The following is an 8,787-nucleotide window of genomic DNA, read 5'->3' as shown; positions in this document are numbered from 1 at the left end:
GATGGTCTCGATCTCTTGACCTTGTGATCCACCCGCCTTGGCCTCCCAAAGTGCTGGGATTACAGGCTTGAGCCACCGCGCCCGGCCCCTGATGCATACATTTCTATGTTGCCAAGGCTGGTCTTGCACTCCTGGCCTCAAGCAATCCTCCTGCCTTGGCCTCCTAAAGTGTTGAATTACAGGCATGAGCCATTGTGCCTGGCCACTGTACTGTTTCTTCCAGAATTGCAGATGAGAAGCCTGATGTTAGTTTGATTCTCTTTTCTTTGTTGGTATCTTGTATCTTTTGCCAAGAAGCTTCTGATATTGCCCTTTTATCCTGGAAATATCTATCTATCTACATATATATATATAAATATGTATATGCATACATATATCCATATCTATCTATATATATATAGATATAGATATTTTAAAAAGCAATTTGTTTCTAGGTATGTGCTTTTTCTCATGGGTATGCTTGGGATTTGGTGAATCCTCTCAATGTAAAAACTCATGTCTTCCTTCAGTTCTGAGAAATTTTCTTCTATTTTGTCTCTAATTGTAATTTCTACTTCTTTCTTTTTAATTTTTGAGCTTATTATTTGTAGAGGTGGCATGAAAGTTTTCTTTAATATACTTTTCCCTCTTTGAGAGTGTAGCAGGTTTTCTCATGAGAGCATGAGGAATGTGCAGAAAGCATTACCCCAGCCAGCAGTTTTCATTTCATTGTATTTTGTTTTCCATTGTGAAATATCTCATAAATTTCATCTTTTAGATCACCAATTTGTTGCTACTATGACCATCTTTTAAAAATTTCTTTTAATACAATTTAAAACTGACCATAATACTTTAAGTTACAGAAGGTCTTTTTAAAATTATTACTGTGCTTTAAGTTCTGGGGTACATGTGCAGATCATGCAGGATTGTTATGTAGGTATACACATGCCATGGTGGTTTGCTGCATCCATCCCCGCCATCACGTACATTAGGTTTTCTCCTAATGTTATCCCTCCCCAATCCCTCCACCCCCTGCTATCCCTCCCCCAATCCCTCTCACCCTGCAACAGGCCCTGGTGTGTGATGTTCCCCTGTAGAAGGTCTTTTTTGTGCTTTATTTCTATTTCCTGGAAAGTCTGTGTTATGTTAAAATTATTCATTTCTTTTGAAAGAGGATGTAGTAGGAGTAAACTGCTTTTGTCTGCACTTCATGACCCTTTGGGGAACTGCCTCTCGGTCGGGCTGCTAACCACAGGATCATAACTCCATAACCATTGATGAGGACACATGGGCCGTGGTGAGCAACTTGATCCTGGAGTTAGGATCTTGAGCAGAAACAACTGGTGGTCACATGACTTTACCCTAGAAGCAAAACTGTGGCCTTCCTGTCTTCAGAAAATGAGATGTGCTCTTTCACTTTGTCTCATATGACAAGGAATTATCTGACCATAAGTCAGTACAGATTTTGGGCATCTAATACAGGTGAATGACCGCAACTGCCCCTTCGTTAATAAGTGACAGAGCCAGTATTCAGATCCTAGTCTGCCTGACATCAGAGTTTTTGGTCTTAGCCATTATGTTATACTTTCTGCAAAACACTTATCTTCTTCAAAAGAGAAGATCCTCTGTTTGTCCAGGGCAATATTTCCCCTGAGCCTCTTGACACCATTTTCTATTGCTTCCTCTGGGTCTTTGTTCCATTAATCACTTCTCATCCCTTTGTATTTTCAACTTCTTCCTGTCTATTAGATTCCTTTCCCCACTAGACATAGTACCTTCTCTGCTCATTGTCCTGATCTGGCCTCTGAAGAGTCAAGAGTAGCTGTCATTTAACCATTGTATAACATTGAGTCAATTTTTTTTTTCTTGGATGAGCCACAGTTTCCTCCTCTGGAAAATAAAGATAAAGACGCCTACCTTTTTGTGAGGATTAATCACATCAAAGGCTCAACATATGGCCAAAGATATTATTGTTTTGTTTGTTACATTATGAAGGCAAAGATGAGTTCCCCAGCATATGTTCTTAAGTAAAAGGGTATTGATGTTGAATTCACCTCCGTCTTGTCTGCAGATGCTAAAGATTACTCCCCCATAGCCCAATTCTTCTATCAAAGTCATGGGAGTGAACAGCCAGGGAGCTCCTCTGCCTTTAGTCTTACCATGCTGAGGCTGCTGATACCTGGGGCATGACAAACATTGAATTATATATTGCTGCATTGTCACCAACCCCAATATTTTACTGGCTTAGAATGATAATATAAATCCATTATTTCTAACAGTTTCTGTGAGTCAGGAATTCAGGAGTGGCTTGGCTAGGTGCTGTTGGCTGTGGATCTCTTATGAGGTTGCAGTTAGATGTTAGTCCTCTGAAGGCTCAACTGGAGCTGCAGGGTCTTCCTCATGGTTGATGAGTTGGTGTTGGTTCTTGGTAGACCTCACAGCTCCTTTCCACATGAAAATCCAGAAAAAGTGACTTCAGGTAGTGAAAATCTCAAGAACTAAGACCCTGAGGTGGAAATGACCTCAGTGCATTTGAGGAACAGAAACATGGACACTCCCTTTAGTCATGCCTACTTCCCTTCTTCATGAATGAACTCCCATCGCTTTCAGGTAAAGGGTTTCATTCATACTTCAGCTCCTGCCTCAGTGTCTAACACACAGCTTTGTCACGGTGCCACATATTCCCTTAGATTAAAATTCTGCTTCAGACTCATCTTACATATTTCTTGCTCAAGTGCTAGAATCAGTCATTTCTCCAAGGAAGCCTGTGTCTTTTACTAGAGAGTGCTATTAGAAACCAAGTTCTGGAACTAGATATTCCTATTGCTACAGGGGTGTCATTGCTTCTAAACTCTCTCAGCTGACAGAACAAATAAATATATATGTGTACATTAACTCACACCCCCAGGGAAAGTAACTTTATTAACTAGTATATGATGCTCACATACTTTTTTGCCTTTAGTCTTAGAGACTCTGTTCATTTCCCAAGTTAGTCAGGTCAGCTGTTATCCTTCCAACTCCTTTCAGTGTGATTACTTCTCATACTTGTAACACAGTAAGAGTCTTTTTTCATAGTCTGCCTTCTATCCTGGGATTCCCTGACCTCCTAAACAAGTTTTATTTATTTATTTATTTATTTATTTATTTTTTAGATGGAGTCTTACTCTGTTGCCTGGCTGGAGTGCAGTGGCACGATCTCAGCTCATGGCAACCTCCGCCTCCCGGGTTCAAGTGATTATCTCAGCCTCCTGAGTAGCTGGGACTAAAGGTGCATGCCACCACACCCAGCTAAGTTTTGTATTTTTAGTAGAGATGGGGTTTCACCATGGTGGCCAGGATGGTCTCAATCTCTTGACCTCATGATCCGCCCACCTCGGCCTCCCAAAGTGCTGGGATTACAGGTGTGAGCCATCTTGCTTGGCCAACAATTTTTAGAATGTGCGTAACTACTTTGCATACTTTGGGCTGTAAAGTTCTGTGGATTTTGGTAATGTATAATGTCATGCATAATATCATATATTCACCATTACAGTGTCATACAGTATAGTTTTACCAACCCCTAAATTTCCTTCAGTTCACCTATCCAACCCTTCTTCCTCCCCCTACGTTCCTGGAAACCCCTGAGCTTTTTACCACTCTATAGCCTTTGCTTTTTCCCAATCACATGTAGTTGGAGTCATACATTATGTAGCCTTTTCATACTGACTCTCACTTGGATAAGAGCTAGAATCCCTCAGAATACCAGGCAGAGCCTCTTGTTGTCTTCCCTTACTGTCCCGCAAAGAAACAGTCTCTTTCTCTGTGGTGAACTACCTGAAGCTGAGGGAGGGGTGACGCAAACCCTCCTGTGGTTACCACTACTGGGACTATGCTGGGATGCATCTGAAGCCAGCACAGCACTAGGTCTCACTCAGGACTGGTGGTGCCCATGGCCTCAAGGGCTTTTCAGTCAGCAAATGGCACATCCAGCCAGGCTTGTGTCCCTTCCTCCAGGACAGTGTGCTCCCCTATGCCCCAGGGCAGATTCAGAAATGCCATTTGGGAACCAGAGTGTGGAGTTGGGAATCTACGTGGTGCTGTGTTTTGCCGCAGCTGAGCTGGCACCCAAGCCACAAGACAAACTCTTTCCCACTCTTCCCTCTCGTTTCCTCACGCAGAAGGAGTGTCTCCTCATGGCCAACACTGTCCCAGGACCATGCAAGTAGTGCCTGGCTACTGTTCACTCAAAGCTCAAGGGCCCTTCAGTCAGCTTGTGGGGAATGCTGCCAGGTCTGGATCTCTCCCTTCAGGGCAGGGGCTCCCTCTGGCCCAAGGTGGAGCTAGAAATGCTGTCCAGAACCCACGGTCTAGAATTGGGAGCCTGGAACAGGAGCCTGCTTGGTACTCTACTCCACTGTAGCCGAGCTGGTGCCCAAGCTGCAGAGTCCCCCTTACTTTTCTCTCTCTTTTCCTTAAGCAGAAGGAGTCCCTCTCCATGGCCACCACAGCTAGCATGTGCTGGGTCATGCCTGAAGCCAGTGCAGCCATGGGTCTCACTCAGGGCCTGCAGTGAGTACTGCCTGCCTGGGTACTGCCTGGGGACCCCTGATGTTTATTCAAGGTCCAAAGGCTCTTTATTCAGCAGGTAATTAATCTTGTCAGGACTGAGTCCTTCCCTTTAAGGCAGTGGATTCCCTTCTGGCCCAGGGTGTGTTTAGAAATATTGCGCAGGAGCGAGGGCCTGGAATGGGAGTCTGAGGATTTTGTTTGGTGCTCTGTTCTACCGTGGTTGAGCTGGTATCCCAGTTGCAAGACAAAGTCCGCTTTACTCTCGCCTCTTCTTGCCTCATGCAGAAAGAAGTCTTTCTCAGAGCTGCACTGCCTGGGGTTGGAGGAGGGGTGAATGTGAGCACTCCCTCAGTTACCTCAGCTGGTGTCTCCCTACGTCACATGCCTCCCAAGTCCACTGGCTTTGAGGCCAGCACAGCACCAGGACTTGTCAGGTCCTCAAATGGGGGCACCAATTGTATGGGTCTGACTGGCAGACCCTGACCCAGCAACAGATGAACAAATACACTCAAAGACAAATATCCAGTGAAAGATCAGGCTAGTGGCCAAGCCACTCACTGATACTGAGAAGGGTCCAGTTAAGAGTTAGCAGCCGTGGCCCTGACCTGCCAGTGAAGTTCACTTTTATTTAGTACAGATTAAATGACAAAAGGTCTGAGTAAAAATCAATGCAGGGTAACTGACATTGCTGACCTCCCAACTAGAGAGTAATTATGCACCTGTGGATAATCAATGGTTGGTCTTAAGACCACATGAGTGAACAAGCTATTTAGATAAACTCCTCTACATTCCTGTGTCTACACCCTAAGCTTTTAAGATAATTCAGCTACCTTCAGCCAAACCTTTTACTGAAGCTATGCAACCCCCCTAGCCTTCCAAGAAGGTTTGTGACTATTTCCTATAGTTAACTTTATAATTTTTCCTCTAAAATGTGTCTTTGGAGGACTGACTCTTATAATAGGTCTGTACTTGAAAAGATTATTTGCAAACAAAGACACTGAAGTACTGAATTATTTAAAACCTTTTGGTCAAAAGGAATATTATGCTCTTAGGAATAATATAAAACTATATAAATAAAAAATGTATAAAGAACTCTGTCAATATCACCAAAGATCTTAAAAATAATTTTAATGGTGCTCTTGTTTTCTGGCATAAATGCTTTTACTTAAAAATGTTTTGGGATGAGAAAAGGCAAAATCTAATTTTAGTTAAATGACCTTAATGTTCCTGCCAAGTACAATATGAGGAACAAAAGTATGCAAATTAACTTTAGGCTTAATGAGTAATCATAAAAAGGGTTATAAAACCCTTGCACAAAGCTTTTAATATCATTTAATTGAGGGAGAGATTTTATAGTTATATCCAGTTCCCATTAATACTCCCAAGCAGGGAAAATATTTTTATTTTTTGATTAAGTTTGGGTTAAGATAAGTCTATATTCATTCTCTCTGAATTTGCCTCAGTGGGAAATAAAAATACAAACTTGATATTTTAGTTTATCTAAGACTTTTAATTTATTTATATTTTACAAAACAGTTAAAACAAATACTTAAATTTCTTATACTTAATTTGTAAATTGGATTTTTTATTATGTTTAAATATATAAATTAAAACATAAGGTCTTCAATTAAATTGAGCCATAATTTTAGCATACAGTACATATAAATTTGGTTCTTATAAACTTCAGACAATATTCTATTATGTAGGTTGATAGTTTCATCACTTAAACCAGCTGGGCCTAGTTTTATAATTTTCTTGTTTTCCTGTCAAATTGTTGTTATAAACTGTGATTTCATTATCCTTTAAAGTTAACTAATATTTTCTAAAATCCATCATTGGTTTAGGATCTTTAGAACAATTTAATATTATGGTACTTGGATAGAAATCTTTATTTATCTTGATACTTTTAAATAAAATTTGGAGAGACCCAGAAAGTGAAGTTTATAGTTACCACATTGTCTTCATTTAAAAAAAAATTGATGTATTCTCATAGATAGAAATGAATTTGTTCTAGTCTGGGTGCAGTGGCTCATGCCTGTTATCCTAGCACTTTGGGAAGCTGAAGCAGGCAGATCACCTGAGGTCGGGAGTTCTAGACCAGCTTGACCAACATGGAAAAACCCTGTTTCTACTGAAAATGCAAAATGAGCCAGGTGTGGTGGTGCATGCCTGTAATCCCAACTACTAGGGAGGATGAGGCAGGAGAATCATTTAAACTTGGGAGGTGGAGGTTGCTGTGAGCCAAGATTGTGCCATTGCACGCCAGCCTGGGGAACAAGAGCGAAACTCTGTCTCAAGAAAAAAAAATTGTTCTTCAAATTACACAAATTAAGGTAGTTATACCAATCAAAGGATTATATACATTGTCCTAATATGTGCTTGACAAGATACTTATGCTTTAAACGTTAGAACTTTTAAGCTTAAATAACATTGCCCTTTAATCATTGTTTAGTTAAGAACATCTTGTAGGCTTCGAGTAGGCAGCTGTGGCTACACTACCATGACAGGCTCCATTTACTAGAGTTTGTACAGCTCTTTGAGGTGAAATGGCTCCAGTGAGAAAGATGCAGGCGGTGGCAAAGAAGGGACCTCCGAGATCTCAGGCTGCTCACAGGGAGGGATCCTGAGAGCTGTAAGAGTCATTAGGGTTTGTGCTTTCTTTCTTGGTAGTCACCGTGCCTACCATGAGGATGACCTTGGCCTGGATCACCTCTTTCCAGAAGGAGCATCTCTGAATGTATCCAAAGTGCTGGAATTAAAGGCGTGAGCCACTGCGACTGACCTTTTATTGTTTCTTTATGGAACATCTGTACTAACTAGAAAAAGTGAGAAAGGAAGTGCCTTGGGATGTGCAGTCAGGATGACAAGTTTTAAGACTGGGAAAGCTCTAAACAGGCTTAATGATTATTCAAGTAGATTGATTTTGAGAAACGAAGTTTGGTGGAATAAAGTGCATATGATGATGAGTGAAGACTGGGGCAGAATGATTTTAAAAAAAGAAAAGAGATGAAACTGTGACCTTTTCCTTTTAAGAAGGAACTTAAAAAGAACTGTCAAACTACAAATCCATTCAGTGGGTGGTATAACGTTTATATTGAGTCTAATTTAGTCTAATATTTAGTCTTATGTTTAAACTAAATATAAATCCTAGTTTTATATTTTAACAAAAATATAAATAAAACTTTCATTAGTCTGTTTAGAAATGTATATATACACATATAAACATATCAAGATCTATTAAAGCTAATGGAAACAATAAATTTGAACTAAATAGAGGAGAAAAGATTGATAGATCAGAGAAAAGAAAATTAAACTCAAGGTTTATACTATATTCTCAATATGAAGTAGCAAATATTTCTTTGCTTTTTGTATATTTTGTACAGGCAGTCGACCTTTTCCCATTGAGAAATCAAATGTGTTTTTTCATATCTCAAAACAGCTTTGACTCTCACTATGCACTTAACCATAAGTGCATTTTATAATAAAGACAATTATAAAGAGAATAAGGATTCCCTTATTTCTGGAGTAGCTAAAATTTCTAATGATCCTTCTTTTAACATCTACAGTGTTGATTGTAAGATACCAAAACTTCAGTTATTCACCCAGTCTAGACGGTGACCTTCTCTTTATCTCATGTGCCTATGCTCCTATGTTCAAGTGGGGGTGCTCACAGATATTCTCCTTGTTCAACATCAGGACTCAAATTTAGGCCTTCAGAGAGTGACAGGCATCTTTTGCATGCAGATCTGCTTTGGCCTTCACAGGTAGCTGCTCTTTTGCACCAAATATTTGCTCTGTTACCTTGCTTATGTAATCTCTGGCATGACACACATACAGAAAGAAAGACAGCATTTTAGCAATAATTAGGCTCAATTAGTATGCTTTAGAGTCTTTCAGAATTACTCAACAATATTATAGAAGCAATTTTATTTTATGGTGTTCAGGTAAAGAAAGCAGCTCATGCTTCCATTCGGAGGCCTATTGTAACTACTTAGATAGATTTTTATATGTGTGAAATGTGATCTAGATAAACATATTTCAATGATTCCTTGCATGTTGTTAGGAAGGACAGAACCATGCCCATGTGTAAATATGTATGCAATGACTGTCTGCAGAAGGACTAGTATAATATCCTGCCTCTTGATGGTATTTGGGCCACCATGCATGAAACAATGCCTTCATATCCTTCACTGTAAAATATTAATGGTTAAAGCTCTGGCTGCTTCTCCAGGGACCAACCATTGGAAAAGAAGAATTGTG

Source organism: Saimiri boliviensis, chromosome 9 (assembly GCF_048565385.1).
Source record: "Saimiri boliviensis isolate mSaiBol1 chromosome 9, mSaiBol1.pri, whole genome shotgun sequence".
NCBI classification, from domain to species: domain Eukaryota; kingdom Metazoa; phylum Chordata; class Mammalia; order Primates; family Cebidae; genus Saimiri; species Saimiri boliviensis.
Note: the sequence above shows the minus strand (reverse complement) of the source record.